This window comes from Ornithodoros turicata, chromosome 8, assembly GCF_037126465.1.
Source record: "Ornithodoros turicata isolate Travis chromosome 8, ASM3712646v1, whole genome shotgun sequence".
Classification (NCBI taxonomy): domain Eukaryota; kingdom Metazoa; phylum Arthropoda; class Arachnida; order Ixodida; family Argasidae; genus Ornithodoros; species Ornithodoros turicata.
Window position 1 is genome coordinate 24425456 of NC_088208.1, and position 16292 is coordinate 24441747.

General features: G+C 45.5%; 2 protein-coding genes across 7 annotated transcripts in view; one reads left to right on the top strand and one right to left on the bottom strand.

Moving 5' to 3' along the window:
* The window catches only part of LOC135366738 (leucine-rich repeat-containing protein 15-like), a 584634-nt gene that overhangs the window by 295698 nt on the left and 272644 nt on the right, over positions 1-16292 (bottom strand). The window lies entirely within an intron of this gene.
* The window catches only part of LOC135366740 (slit homolog 3 protein-like), a 94272-nt gene continuing 84831 nt past the window's right edge, over positions 6852-16292 (top strand). For both annotated transcript variants that reach the window (XM_064599604.1, XM_064599603.1), the window contains exon 1: positions 6852-7280. The gene's annotated coding sequence lies outside the window, so the exon portion shown is untranslated. The remainder of the gene's footprint in view (positions 7281-16292) is intronic.

Sequence of the window (16292 nt, forward strand, 5' to 3'; positions counted from 1 at the left end):
CCAGTTTTTCGCGTGGGATTTTCGGTACCGTGGTCAGGGGGGGGGGGGGGATGGGTTCAGGACCAATAAAATGACACTATAGTTTCGAAATCGATTGTAACGGATAAGGCCGTCCCTATAAAGACAAGAGGCTGGTCCTGTATGCGTAAGGAAATATCCAGGAGTTTCGATTGCAAACGCTGTTCCGACGAGCTGTTCCAAGGACCAATTGTAGCGCCGTAAAAAATTCAAAGGACTTGCTGCAACCTTGCCCATGGACAAACGCAAACAGAACCTTGTTGGGAGGAGGAGTCCGTGTCCACAAGCGTGCCATAGGTGGGACAATTCGAAGAGTCATTTTTCCTTAATACCCTCGTCACAGGGGCAGTCTTAACCGCGGTTACGCGTAACCGCCGTTACCCTATCAAATCAATCAATTTCAATTATCAATTTCCTGTTTGTTTGTTCACATTGCTCTGGACTGAAAGAGTTCAGGCAGGAACTGTTACATTACAGGTTTTAAAGAAACCTGGTTTCACTTTTGATTGTTGCTTAGTTTTCTGAAAATAATTCAGACTCGAGAATTTACGCATTTTTTTGTAGTCGATGAACAACAAGTTACATAAATTACGTTGAAGAAGAACTATATATATGGGTATATTTTCTCGTGAAACTGAAGCATTATTTAATTTGTTTTTCATTAAGCAAAGGCATCATATTCTGCTTCAAAACACTTTTCACTTTCACTAGAAGTGTTTTTTTTTTTTTGCTTTTTAAACTCTTTCTAAAGAAAGGATCCGAAAGATTTGTGGATTCGTAGAACCTTCCTTGGATCCGGATTTGGATTCGGATTCCAAAAATGGTGGATCCGTCCCATCTCTACTCTGTATCATGAAAAGAAAAGGGCATAATGGTAAGTAAAAAGCTTAACAATAATTGAATACGCGGTACACACACGATCATTTGCGGGAAATGTCACACGGCAACGCCAACCGTGGTTAAGGCGCGCCGTCCATTTCCTCGGTTACCTGGAGAAACCGAGCTATCCCAAGCTTAGTTTCCCACCATAACCGCCGTCAGCGGCGTAACCTCCGTTTGGTCGACCGTGTGATTATGGAAAAAAACGCAACTACGCGTAACCGCAGTAACCTAGAAGCGCTCACCAAAGAGATAAGGACGGTCAAGCAGACGATTTAATAAAATACTCTTACGCAACAAGTTTCATTCACCCTCAAGCGTCACACTGACGTTCCCGATACTCTGTTATGAATGCCCTCATAAACAGCTTCTCCAGAAAGTTACCACCGCAAAGCCATCTCGCTAGAACCAATTCATCCAGCCCTCTCGCGAGCTCGGGAATTAGAGTTTAGAAATCCGACCGTAAATAGTCCTTCGTGTTCGGTCAACCGCGAGGGTATCTCGGAAGATTTTCGCAACCGCCACCGTAAAAACCAAGCCTCCTCCCCCATTCTACTGCGTTGTATACGACTGTATACGCTTGCGGCCGCAAGTAGCCAATATATACACACGTATATATATAGCTGGCCCAGGATTAACCCACATGAGCCGCCTCCTCACATTAAGCTCGGTCGCCCTGACAAGTCGATCCCGCTGCGCTCCTTCACCTTGCCTTCGAGCAATGCGACTGTATAAAGACACATTCGGGAGCTCCTTGTATTGTCACTCCGTTTACTGAGAAACGAACGGGGATATTAAGCGGATGGAGCGAGTTGATTTCGACGTATATAGGTGTGTGTTCTGTATTGTTAGCGGGAACAAAGAAATTGTGATGTTGGCTGGACAGATGTAGGATTACCGAAACAATACTACTTCTCGCCCGGAGAGTTCGTTACGGTATCATGAAAGAAAAACCATGGAATGCGAATAACCGTGAAGTGCACATTCTCGAAAGAGCAATCGTTAAGCTGTGAACTTGTGACCTTCAATAATGTCAAATGTACTGTCTTCGAGTGAAAATGTCGCACTTAGGTCGTGATTTTTGAATTGGCTACTGTTAGGATTCTGCACTTACCCTCCAGGGGCTAGATTTTGAACTTAGCGCTACCCCGTAACGCTTGCTAAACGCTCGTGCTCCCCGGCCGACGGCCATTGCGCGTGACGGAATGAGCGCGCAAATTTTGAAAAATAGCTATAACGATGGCTATGTGCAGATCAAGATTGAGCCCCAGCTCTTGGTCAAAAATGACGACGACGATGACGGCGAGCCAACTCTCGGAAATTGATAAAAAGCAGTCAACTATACGAGTTCACACACTCTAAAAAGTGAACTTCACCGCATACCACGCTCTGCGCTAACCACTGCCACGAATGATAGAGCTATCGCTTCCGATTCGAAGAGACAGGGGGGGGGGGGGGGCTTACGCATTCTTCGTATCTCGATATATGACAATCAAAAGGGGTACCTCTCCCCCTTTCCTCTAATCAGAAGCGATAACACTATCACTCGTGGCAATGGGAGCGTGCTATGCGGTGCAGTACTGTTTTTAGAGTGCAGAGTCTTCGTTGATGTCCTGGATCACCGGACGCGATGATGCTGGTAAAAGTGGAAGATGGTCACAGAGCACTTCGCACATTTTATCAACAAGATAAACCGTATAGAATGTCATTTGCTTTTCGAAAATCTTAAAGTCCCACAATTAAGACAGACCGGATCGGTCAGACGATTGTGGGATAACTGGAGTTGAGTGGGGACAAGGCTCACAGTATCCACGTCAGCACGGTATCCACGCATATGAGATCCGTGGATATTGCATTTGGAGGAAACTTTAATAACGAAAACGTTACGTTACGAACGTTTTTAATTTTTACAGCAACTGCTGTTAGTGTCTCGTTTCCCGAGATCGCGGCGACGGCGTCCGCAGAGGGAAGGACGTTTTTACCTCCTGGTTTATAGTAATTCACGTTCGCCGTAGAGGGCGCTTTGTATCCTGCATTACATCATTATTTAGAAGGAAACACAGTATTAGTGACGACGACGACGACGACAGTGTTAGCACGACGACGAAAAAGTTTTCCGAAAACATCCTTATGGCGAATTCGGTTGGTCATTTCGTAGCAACTTTTTTTGCCAGATCCCGAGCAGTCATGTTCGCTTGGTCAAAGCGAAGCAATCTCGCATGTTCGCGTGGCGCTTTCCGAGCGCCAGGAATTTACCTGCTAGCACTTTTTTTCGCCATTCTCGAAACGGCCGAGCAGCTGGATGCCCAACTACATCCGGTGTCGTCACATTCGCACTGCAACCGTGGCGAGTGCCCTCATTGGCCCGCACGTCGAAGTTCACGTGGTTTAGCAGACAACGGAACCCGAAGACGGGCGACTGCATACGTGAGGCCGACAACGGCAAGCCCTATCACCACCACCACCACCGGGCGACTGCGATGCCCTTAGCGTGACCCAAGTGACCAAAAAAAACGCTAGATTCCTGGCACTCATGTTCGGGTGGCAAAGGTCACGTGATCCAGCTCGGGCGGCGACCTAGCAATTTCCGAGCGCTAGGCCCTGTTGCCAGTAAATCACCACCCGAATTTGCCATTAGCTTGTTTTATTTTTCTTTTTTTTTTACTATGCGTCTGGGGCCGACTTCAGGGAGAACTGTGCCGACATTCATCTGGAAAGTCTTCGGAAAACCCAGGGAAAATCTCAAAGAGCACAGCCGGCGATAGGATTCGAACTCACCACCTCCCAGTGTTCAGCACGACATTGGCTACCACCAACCAGCGGGACGCCTTACCCCGCTCCCCCATGCGGCTGATTTCGCCATTAGTGGTTCTGCTTCAGAGGCCATGGAGACAACCGGGTCTTGCTGGCGCACAAGCTTTGCGGCAGACACGAACGGAAGCGCAGAGCTCGCTAAGACCCAGCTCGTCGTGTACGTAGCCGAGACCGCAAACAAGAGAATGCGAGGTCAGGATGTCAATGTGCGCGCCTGCGAAGCTGAGGCCAGGCGAACTCGGCAGCAGGACCCCGCAGTGCGTGCCGCCGAAGCGGAGGCAAAGAGGCGTCAGAGGCAAACGAAAGACGAAGGAGCCACGAAGGACTTCACTAGGAAGTTCAGGGAGAATCCATTTGGGTACAGTTACCCGGTGTGCGATCGCTTGTGGTTCAAAAATGGTCTCACAGCGCTGCCATTGACTTGCCATGCGCTGCTTCGGCTAGCATTTCAAAATGTCGACCTTACCACCTTCCGCTTGTGTGCGTCGTGTCTCCAGTCGGTGTGGGTGCAAAATTTGCTAAGTTAGCTAGGTTATATAGCCTTATTCCGCCAAGTTCACGATGAGCACATATTTACGTAGGCTGTTGCATTTAGGAGGCCATTTGCGAAGTTGAGTGACTATATTTGCAGTCCTGGGGAGTGCATTATTTCGGGGTCAGGGAACTAAAATTGTGAGTAATTGTAATCTAGAGGACCAGAAGCCGCAATTACACCTCATTTTAGTGTTTCTTTTTCTTAGAGATCCGTTTCTTTTCTCTATATAGCAAAATACTTCAAAGCAGCGTGCGGGTACCCGCAAAGGGGCCATGGGTAGAACTAGAGTCACTAAATAAGCTAAATACTACTAAATAATACTACTAAATACTAATACTAAATACTACTAAGTAATTAGTGACTCTAGGTAGAACTGCGCATTACCTCTAGGCATAGCCATGACCAAAGCTGCTCCTGACATTTGACATTACCGTTGAACTTAGCCCGACCTTTAACTGCATGGCTCGTGCGACAGAAACAGGTAAACAATCGGTACAACTTCCATGTTCACTGATACGAACGTTTTAACGAAACCACTTTTCTTTTCTTTCTTTTTTTTAGTAAGTGTACCTATCCGGTTTAGCTCTCGTAGAAAGTACCCAGCCATCACTTTAAGAACCACCGCGTACACACTTCGTTCGGTTTATGTAACACCATCAAAAGCAAACGGTCGTGGCTCTTTCTTTTGCGCGGTCATTTCTTTTGGACATTTTCTTTCCCCGCTACACGCCGGGGCAGCAACGAATGGTCCTCTCCGTCTTCCGACCGAATCCAACCCTGTCAATTCCGTACGGGCCGCATCAGTCACCGGCCTTTTTCTTTTTAGTCCTCGGCGACCACAAAAGCCTTTTCTGTGTGCTTGTACGCTTCGGTACACATTCCCATACTTATTTATTTCTTGGCGTTGTAATCGTACCGTCGGATGACTGCGAACCGACGTCTTCCTGTTGTAGGCACGGGCCACGTGACCACAACAATGAAGGGACGAGACCGAGGAATCTCCCTTATTATTGTCGGCCAGCTTACTGGATGGCCATTGGAAGCTTATTAGATCGCAATGTGAATGCGTAACAGGCAATTTTGTTCTGCGCAGGGAGACATGCATGCATGCGTCGTGCAGGGCTGCTTTGTTCCGTGATATACGAAAGTATGGAAGTGCCCGTGGGTTTACGTAAGCCATGGCTGATGCTTGGTGTGTGTGTGTGTGGAAAGACGAGAATATGGTATTGCAAAACAGCTGTGCCGACGGAAGAAAGCCAAGTCACTGAACAGCGTACAACACACCCTTTGAGATGAAATACGTTTTTATAAAACTTATTCGAATTGAACTAAACAGCAATAAGAAAAACATGGAGCTGCAGGCTCCATTAACATAATGGAGCGGGCTACTCCGCAGCTCTTATGAGGCTTATTTCATTATTATTTGTAATATTATCAATTATTCGTTAACTTTATCGGATCTTGTACAATGACATGCAGTAGGACCCGTGAACCGCACGGGCTTCGTCCGAAGGGGTTAAGTGCACACACGAGTCACCTGATTGGCACTCCCCCCGACGTCACGTAGTGACGTCAACCTTGCTCCTTCCAATGGGGTCCTTCCAAGACGTGCTGCGAGTCCATAGCGTGTGCCAGTGAAAGACCTCTCGCACTTCGCTACAGGTCAACTGCTCACACTGGCCTTGCGCAAGAATGCATAATATTTGTCGCGCAATCCGCAGTAACAACAACGACAACAACAAAAGGTTGACGGAGTGGAGCCGCTCTGCTGAAATAATGGTTGACGCAATTCCAATATCTCAAAAGCCCAGTATGAGGGCATAGAAGCTACAGAGTATGAATCATGACGGATCGTTCAGCTTCCAGCGCGTACGAATCTTCCGTTTCGAATCGCTCTCCGAATATCCCCCACACAGAATCACTTTACATTTCCTAGTGTAACTAAATGCCTCTTAAATGAAAAACGAAGCAGATTCACTACAGAGACGGAAACGAAATTTAAAAAAAAATCGCTCCCCCCTTTCCCCTTCCCCCCCCAAGACCCCCACGCAATACGATCCTCACTAACCGCAACCCATAAACAAATTCCTCCGTGCTGCCTCTCCTCATACATGACGTAGCGCATATGTCCGTGTACGTTCAAAATAATACTTGTAAAATATCCCCTTCTCCTTCGAACGCTCCCTCGCCACCCTCCGTGATTCGATACCATCTTCAAGAAAATGCCATTACTCCCCACCACGGCCAACAAGCACGCTGAAATTACATAGCACTCAGTACAGGCAGCGATAGCACGCCGTAACGTCTTCAAACCGCTTAAGAGGAGAACGACTTCCACATAGTGGAAGGTCCACGATCCATGCATGCCATACCAGACCGTTCGCCAAAATGTCCGATAGCATTACAAAAAAATTGCTACGGGAACATTTCATCCTCCTCCCCTATCTCGAATACCTCCACATACCTCGGCACGTCATTCTTACCGCTCATCCAGGCCAGCTCTCTCCCCTTCGCGGTACGCAATGGGATCACCCGCGACAGCGGCGCATGCGCCGGAGAGTACCGAAAAAGACCCGTTGGAGTTCTCGCGCGAGCTCAGGTTTGAATCACTTGCTACGAAACAGGCGGCTGAGTGAGTTCGAGCTCGGCGTGCACGGTACAGCTCCGGTTTCCGCATCTTCCTCCTCCAGACTGTAACGCTGTCGAAGACCGCGCGGAATGTTTGTTAGCGGCGCAAGCATCCCATTGTCAAGGTTGTCAGCGTACGTGATAGATACCTACGTCACTACTTGTGCGCGACCTTATACGACGTAACTGTTTGTGATACTGAAGAGAAGGTCCTCGTGAAGTCAGTTTATTAAGCCATCCGAAACTATGACGTCTTCACTGAAAAATGTGTTCGACGGATGGCTGGAACGTGCAAAGATGGGACAGGATTGAACCGGTACCGCAACACGTCAAATAATCAGCGTTGGCTTCTTTTCGGGGCTCAACCGGATGTATCTTAAAACTGCAAGGTGGCTCCACTTGGCAGGTGAGAAAGGATCTTCTTCTTTTTAAGTGTTGAGAGAGGTCAGTCAATATTTGGCTTGCTACTTTCAAAAAGTTCACACACACACACAAAAAAAGAAAAGATACAGATACTGTACAAGGAAATGAAGATGCTCGGAAGCACACGGAAGCGGAATGATAATCACATTTATTGCATGGTTCCCTTTCATAATTACGAGACTAAAATTTCACATAAAACGGCTGATAGGGCAATCAGTGGCATTTTTTATGACGCGGCCACAATATTTTATTATGTTTTATCATATGTGAGTACACTACCATGAGAGCGAACGGATGACATAAGCATACTTCGCCGCAGCGCTTCGGAGTCAAGCGGAGAAGCCACCTTGCCGTGTTTGATCCTTGCCGTGAAGTAACAACAGATAACCCGTCGTGACGTAATGCATCTGAAGTTCAAGATATTAGTTATTCAATTAAATTTTTAGTTCCGAATGCCCGCTTTTGCAATGCAGTTCGTAGACTTTTCCTACAGTACGATATAATCTGGTTCCACAAAATGCAGATCACAAATTTAAAGGATACGCACATATCTAAAGTTCAATGTAGTAGATATCCCCGCCGCTGATATTAAGAAAAATATAGAGTAGTCATGTGCACATATATTCTGGAGAAAACACAAAAAGGAATAGTAATTAAACCGTTATTGGTCATTTCAGTAATTATTTCATTTATTTTCACTCATATATCTTCGTACTTACTTTCTTACCCACGTGTCTATATTCATGTTGCAAACTTTTCAATTAAGAGCCCTGACACACAGGTGAACTTTTTAACCGGAACTTCTTATAAATATCGCGTGAGATCGATTTTCGTGCGGCTCCGCGTATATCCTTACAGTCGTCACGAGTCAAAACCGTAACACCTCACACAATTTCGCACTGGTTACAATCGAGTAACATCCAAAACGTACCAACAACTCCAACAAACTTGTAATACACGAGAAAGGACATCATTTCCGAAAGTATTTTAAGCTTTCGAAAGCAAATTACTTGAAGCCTATTTCACAATTTTCTACTTCTTATATACCTCTTTCTGCAGAGGGGAACCGTCGGAGACAGCACATTTATCTCGAGCATTGTGGAGACTTATTTATTTATTTGTTTAGTTATCGAAAGTAGGACAAAAGGTGTATGGGAAGGTAAAAATGGAATTTGTGGTACGTGTTCTGTATAGCGTTGGCTAGTAAAAACCACCGAATGACGAAAATTATTCTAAACATACACAGGGACAATTCAAATACGCGGACGCACTCAATATGTATTCCCGTAGCTTCCCGAAAACATCAATTAGTCGTTCTTTAGCCGTAGCGGCAACGAATTCCAAATCCTCGCACCAAAGCAGACAATTAATCGTATGTCATACGCATTACACGTTCGATATTAAATGTATGCAGCCATTAAAAGTTACACATCTGTCGTTTCCACACCCTAAAATCGGAACTTCACCGCATATACACGCTCTTAGACATCATCCCAAATGAGGACGTTCTCTTCCCTGATTTGTGTTTTTGTGACACGTATGCAGTTATGTTAATTCTCACAAAAACGCGTACGTCCCATGCGTTCCCCAAATGATAACGATATCGTTCTGTGCTCGAGGAAGCTCGACGATCAGAAAACGTCATTAATCCCAGAGATAGATATTTCGTTTTAGTTATCCCGCAATCCTACTTTAAAGCTCGAGACGGGACGCGGTGGGAGGGTACCCGCGAAATGGTCGTCCAGAACAGCTGCTGCGCAACCCGCCGCGCCGTCCTCATTAGCATTGCAATTAGGACATCGAGCTCTCGACCCATGTCTAACTGCCTGCTAAGTCTTCTTCGTGCTATCCTCAGCGTTTCCTACCATAGCAGTCACCGTTGTTCCTCATCCACAAAACCATCCTTGCACTAATGACCTCGTCGGCATTAAAACCGCAACGTTCTGCTCCGACGTTACAACTGGCAGAAATCTGTCACGGCTTTCGTAACATTTTTAAGGGTGCTTTTATCTTGAGGAAAGTCGGCGTTCTGCGAAAATTGTTCTCTTGTTTTACATCAGCAGTAGTCTGTCCATATTTCTTTTTTTTTCTTCCATTTCGTGTTAGCGCCGCGAAGCAACTGTGGCTATGAGCGGCGTACAGATGTGGACAGATGGAGAGAGGACAGCAGGAAGGAGTGGGGGACATGAGGGGTTAGTGTACGTCGTGGGCCAACTTCACGGGGAACTGGGCCGACATTCGTCTGAAAAGTCTTCGGAAAACTCAGGGAAAACCTCAGACAGCACAACCGGTGGTAGGATTCGAACCCACTACCTCTCAGTCTTCAGCACGACCTTGGCTCCAGATTGCTGTAGTCACGATTTCACAAATAAGAAACCACGCGATTGTCATACGGCAGAAAGACGAGAGATGTGGCATTTCCAAAATACAAATGCAACTCGTACACTCCAAGGGAAAAAGTAGGAGTAAACTAGGGAGTAATAGCAGCGTCTATACTCCCCTAGATTGCGATTACACACCGTTTTACTCCTACAAATTACGTACTACAATTAGGTCGTAGCAGACGGTTCCCAAATTCCTTGAAGTCTCATTCATTTAGTCCCGAAAGTACTAATATTGCTTTATTTTTGTGCTGAGATTGCAGTACAAATGCAAAGAGATATCACATCGACTACGCATTGAGAGACCACATAGCGATGAAACGCCCCATTCATCATCTGAAAATATATTTGTTGTTGTTGAGAGATCATACATTAGGATCCAGTAAAAAGACAGAAAGAAAGAAACACAAATACTAACTAAATGTTTATTGTGTTGACTCTGCACCTAAAGATAGAGCTTCCCCGCATTACCGCTCTAGGTCAATCGCTTCATCTGCTGACTGGTCTTAACGATGGGCGTATGCCCCTTCTCTCACATTGATATACAGGGTGGTTCAGTTAAATCCCCGGGCTAAATAATACGCGAACGGGTGCACCAATCGAAGAACTTTCTTTTTTATAAGTATCTGTTCGATACCACCTACAAGATGCGCACCGTGTGAATGAGTGGGAGGCGCTCATTATTTCAATGAAAAATCAAATGAGTTTCGTGAAAAACGTAACTTCTAAAGCAGGGCGCCTTTGGCTTTAAATTGGGTACCACCCATTTTGGGACCTACAGTGGACACCCTTTAGAGAAAAATCTGCCACCGAAGCGGATCATTTGTAGCAGTGATTAATTGGTTTCGGTTTGCAAATTTTTGTCGCGTCAGGTCGCGGTGACGCGCAAAAAGACCCCCTTCCGCTCCCTTATCCACCAATGAATTACATCCTTACACCAATGAATCGCACCAATGAATTACGTCCTTTTGCACTTCGCCGTGACCAGCCGCGACAAAAATATGTGCACGAAAACCAATTGATTACCGACACGAATGACCCGCTTCGGTGGCAGATTTTTCTCTAAAAGTACTAGTTTTTAAGAGTTATTATTACTAGTGTTTAATATAATAGATTGTAGTCTAGTACCAATTCCTCGATGTTTCCCACTTTCATTGCCTTTTACACATGTATATTACATATAGATACATATATATGTAGCTATATTTTATAATAATCTAATCTTATAAAAAAATTATAACAAAGCGCACAATCGTTGGTAGCGTCTCATCGCTCATACCCAACGTGAACATAAAAACCAGCAAAACGTCGAAATATGCTCCAGACTGAAGATAGATATATTAGAAATTGCAAGAAGGAACACCAGCTCTCCGATACATCACGGCCACGCACCACATTTATTCAGCTAATTTAGCAAAACTCGATTCATCTCCGAGAGGCACATTCGTGTATAGCAAGCAGGCGCCCTCTACCTCCTCATCCTTCCATCCATTACTCAGTATCAGGTCTTCCTTTCTGCCTTGGCGAATTACTTTTTCGATTTACTTTTTCATCTTTTTTAGAAGGGCTCTTACCTTCGAGCGATCGCGGCGTTTTACAGAGAGATACAAGACAGCAGGGAATGAAGAAGCGAGAGAGCATATTGCCACTGCTCCCGCGCCAGCGAAAAGCAAAGCGGCGAGCTACCCGTACGACACGACACGGAAAATATCGATAATCTCCAGAGAAGATAACGGCTTCGCGAAGGATCTTTTTCGCATTTTCCGTCATCATTTCCGAGTAAAAAAAAAATGCGAGCGGAACATGAAACAAAGGAGGGGTTATAAGCGGAGAATGCTAAGAATTCTTCCCGCCTTAGACGGTACGAGGGGGATGTAGAGAATATGGAATGGAAGGCAGCATTTCGCGGCGTGGCCGGAGCACATTCTGTGAGGCTATAGCGTTTATTCGTACGTTGCGGAAAAATAAAGTAACATAACATTACGGGGTAGTTCCGCTAATGTTCGGGATAGAAACAATGAATGTATAAGATGCGCTTCGAACTGAGTCGAAGAATGCCTTGCGGAAGCGAGTGTTTAATAACGTATGATATGCATATGCTAAATACAAACCTGTATCCACAAGATGTGTTGAGAAAATGTGTCTGGAGGAGTGATGCGATGTTACGAGATGTTAAATGAGGAAAGCAAATACATTTTTGCGATAAAGTTGCTGTTTTCATGAAATGGCATGTTCTCTCCTCTAGATGGGTTCTTTTTACAGACATGTTAAATATGGTAGAATCCGGCATATAGGTCGCTTCACCCCCCCCCCCCCCTCCCTCCCCGAAATTACACAATAAAAGCTGAACCTTTGCCCTTATGAATTGGTCATTGGCGCACGAACTGAACCGTAGAATCTGGCAACGATGGGTGGTATCTGTGCCACCTCAATCTTTTTTCTCTCTCTCTCCCTCTTGTATTTGTGCAGTGTTCGTGTCGTCTTTACTGTGACGTTACTTTGCTGGTATTTTGCCACATCCTCGATTAAATTACGGCTTACGTCTTTTGTGACATGTGACAATTTACGTAAACCGAACGTTTCACAAAAAGGAGTACGTCTCCCGTTTCCAGCGAGTCAGAAGAAAGGACGACGCTGACATATGTCAGTCCGGGATGACATGTTATGCAGTAAAGTTTTGTTTTTTAAAGTGCACATACCAAACTGCAGACGCCCTCTGGCGAGGATCGATCCTATCTTACCACTCCCGTCCCATACTCCGCCGTTAATCTTATCTCTTCTAGGCACTCATCCGTCATTAGTGGACCTATCGCTACGCAGTCTATTCCCTCCTTTGCCTCACTCCGCCAATGAATAGTGAGTGAAACAAAAAAGAAAGAAAGGAGGGAAAAAGAACGGAGACATTAAAGAAAGATAGAAGAACGAAAGAGGGGAAGAGATAATGTCCGAGGATTACAAAGAAAGACAAAATGATGAAAAGAAAGAGCACGCGACAACAACCGGTCTCTCCCTCCATAGAGCGTCCTCTCTTCTCGTACAGAGATAACGGGGTTCATCCGTTATGCACAAAAGACGTCGTGGCTGCTAGCCTCGTGCCCATACTCCCTTTGTTTGATACTTACTACGTGCTTGGTGTTCGTTCTTTTTTGTTTTTTCTTTTTTGGAACGCTGTAGGATTAAACGTGGCTCGCGCGCGTTTTGGCGGTTGAATTATTTTGGTGCGCCAGTCTGATGTGTGCCTTACCCGTTGGCACCGATGGAAGAGTTGCTGAAGCTGGTGACTACCCGATGTTTCCCACGAGACAAGATGCACGATTCAGCTCGGAGAGCGTAACTGGGAATGAAAACTATAAGGAACTATATTCATCAGGAACTATATATTTATGTCCTTATGCTGCTAGCTGGTCACCCTGTGGAAACTGGTGAACGAAAAAAAGACGCTTTATGGTCCGTAGGGTGTTTTTGGGTGACAGCCATCAGAGGTCTGCTACTCAACTTCTTGGGAGTGCCTCATCTACGTAAAATGTCTCGATTATCAGAATTATTTATTATAAAAAGCAATGGTCGGCATGCGGAGGAGCTCAAACTGTCGTTCAGCCAGTAATCAGCCATGCGTGTCGGCCTTTTGCATCCCAGCAATGTTTCTTTGCTGGTTACGAAACATGACATACAAATCACTTTCACTCATCACTGTATATCACTAATACCTCCGGGACGTGGTACTGCCTGTTCTCCTGGAGGGTACACACGTACTATACCTGTTCACAGACAGTCACAGCACAAAGTGAGCACAATAACTGTCGAAACATTATTTTTTTTAATTCCGTGTTAACGCCGCGAAGCAACTGTGGCTATGAGCGGCGTACAGATGTGGACAGATGGAGAGAGGACAGCAGGAAGGAGTGGGGGGACGGAGGTGTTAGTATGCGTGCTGGACCGACTGAAAAACATTATTTTGCAGGAAGACTTAGTAGAATACCTCCTAACCTCACGCACAATTAATGAATTATTTCCATAACTGCTGTACAGTTAGTTGAGATAGAGCTAACTGAGCTAACTATGTGGTCTGTACGTAGCATGTCGTGCGTACTATTGTGTCGAGAGCAGCGTATGCGGTGCTCAATCCGAATGGGGTCACCTCCAAAAAAGAAATAGCACCGGTATCGATCGGTTTTTTTTCGAAAGCCCATTTCATAGGGGACTCAGGTACAGTACGACTCCGCCCCCTTACAAATGTTCACTGTACGTTTTTTTGCTCAAATGATTACAGTTCACCACTGTAGTTCGATACTCTCTAGTGGTTCCGCGAAGAGAAAACGACACGACAAATGGCGTTCACGTTTCCGGCATGAGTGCATTTGAGGGTAGTCAAGCGCAGCGGGGATGTGAAGTACAATAACCTTTACTGCGGCTTGAAGTTATGATCTGCTTTAAAGGGGCACAAAACAGGTCGACGAATATTCTGCAATTATTATGCTCAATGAAAGAACGTTGCTCACGATACCCAAATATACAATTCTTTTGCTTCTAGAGCGTCTTTAACACGAAACCCTTATCCTCGTCCCCGTCCCCTCGTCCACGTCCCCTTATCCTTGGAACCGGATCACGTCAGCATCTTCCAAGGTATAGCAACACCGAATTCTGGGCGCTGGAGGTGGGGTAGAGTTCGTTCTCCTAACCAATGACGGACCCCACTGACACAAGCTGCAGCTGGCGAAGGAACCGGTTACGGGAACATCGCCGTGACCTAGCGGAGCAATACACTACTGAAAACATAGTGCGCACGTGAAATAGAATATTGAGGAATTTTGGTACGGTTTGAACTGGCTATCTTGGACTTGACAAGTGGGAATATGTTTAAAATTGACCTCACCTCTCGATATTACAACAAAATTAATGTGTAAGCGTCCCGCATTCTATATGGCTAATGATGCGCGTCGTCAAAATGACGTGTCGCTATTGTAGCCAGGACATCATAGGGGTGAGGGCGAAAGAGTGCAGTGAATGTTCATTCGGTTTGGGAGCCATTATTTACTTTTCTGTGACAATTTTTTTTAAAAACGTTCACCGTCGACAAGGTATCACAATGCGTTTCAAAAAGTGCGCCTCGAGTACCTGTTTACTGCCCCTTTAACATTTATGTGCCTTAAACAGGAGCTAATGTGCAAAAAAAAAGTTGTCGCCATGTCAATGATAATACAAAAGAAAATGGACTAATTAAAAAGGAAACCGCAAATTGCTCTTTCCCTCCAATCACCGCGGGAAGCCGTTTGTGGAGACCAATGGGAGCCCAAGCCCCGCATTGTGGCACCTCTTGAGAAGGAAAGGAGAGGGAAAGCGCGAACTGCGGTTTCTTGACGAACGACGCAACGCATAAATTCCGTTCCTTTTGAATCACTGTCAAGGTAACGGCACCCTGGATCCCGCGCGGAGAAATGGTAGCATGCTAGCGCCCTTTTATTAATGTTGATGTACGTAACACATGCAACTTTTCCAGCTGAGGATGACTGTGGTTAGGGGAAGAAGAATATCAAGCGTACACGAACAGATCAATCAATCCATAGGATCTCTAGCTCACGGTCGCAGTGTTCTGGGGGCGACTTTTTGATATCGTCGAAATTTTTAAATGTTCGCCAGTGCAACACCAAGTGGCTGTTTCAGAAGCACTGGTGAGATTTCTTAAGAAATATTGGTAAGCTTTCTCAGAGAAGGGGAATCACGTCAGTAAGTTTTCCGTTACCTTCGGTCCAGCTTCAGGGAAGCCGATGGCTTTCGCTAGTAGGCCCACTTGAGTTATTCCGATCTGCTTAAAGGTACCGTAATATAGCAGACAAGCAGTTTGTTTTTACTGTTTGTTTTAACTGCATGTTGCTTGCAAATCCAGCGCAACAAGGTCCAAACGTGACAGAGAACGTTTAATGTTTTTAATTTGCCAACAAAACTGCGGTTAAAGGACTTGGGCCGACGTCTGATGGCAAATGATAATGTTGATGTTGATTATTGGGGTTTTTATGGCACACGGACAACTAATTTCACAGCTTGTGGCAAATAATCCCCAATTCTTCAAGCTACAATGACCCATGTTCGCAACTGACTTGCTGCTCCTGATGGCTACGTAGCCGACACGTAGCAAACGTTTTTATTTTTTTCGTTTTAGACCCAGTGTTGTCCGCTTGCAGTGTAGCCTTCCCGCCGTACTTGGCCACCAATGCGCATTTCGTGACTACTTCGACACAGTGTTGCTCGTAAGGTTCAATTTTAATTTTCCAAAAAACGATGAGCCCTACGGGGACGAAAATTGTGTCGTGAGAGTATACTGAGAGCTGCTGCTATCGTATGATAAATCTTCCGAGATTGCACGTACCTCTCCTGTTTCATGGTATCTTTAAATTTGCCGTCTGCCAAACAAACCTCAAACAAACGTTTTCGTTGTCGTTCATACTTCCTGGGGGAGGGATGTGTAAAAAAAATGGGTTATGCAGAGAGGTTGGTCACACGAAAAATTGGCCCACGCTACCCTGCTTTCACGGTTAGCCATTAGCCTCACGATGCAGGCGCTACCAAAATGAAAGCAGAAGTGTCCAGTTTCATTGTATTCACTGGAGCGACATCCT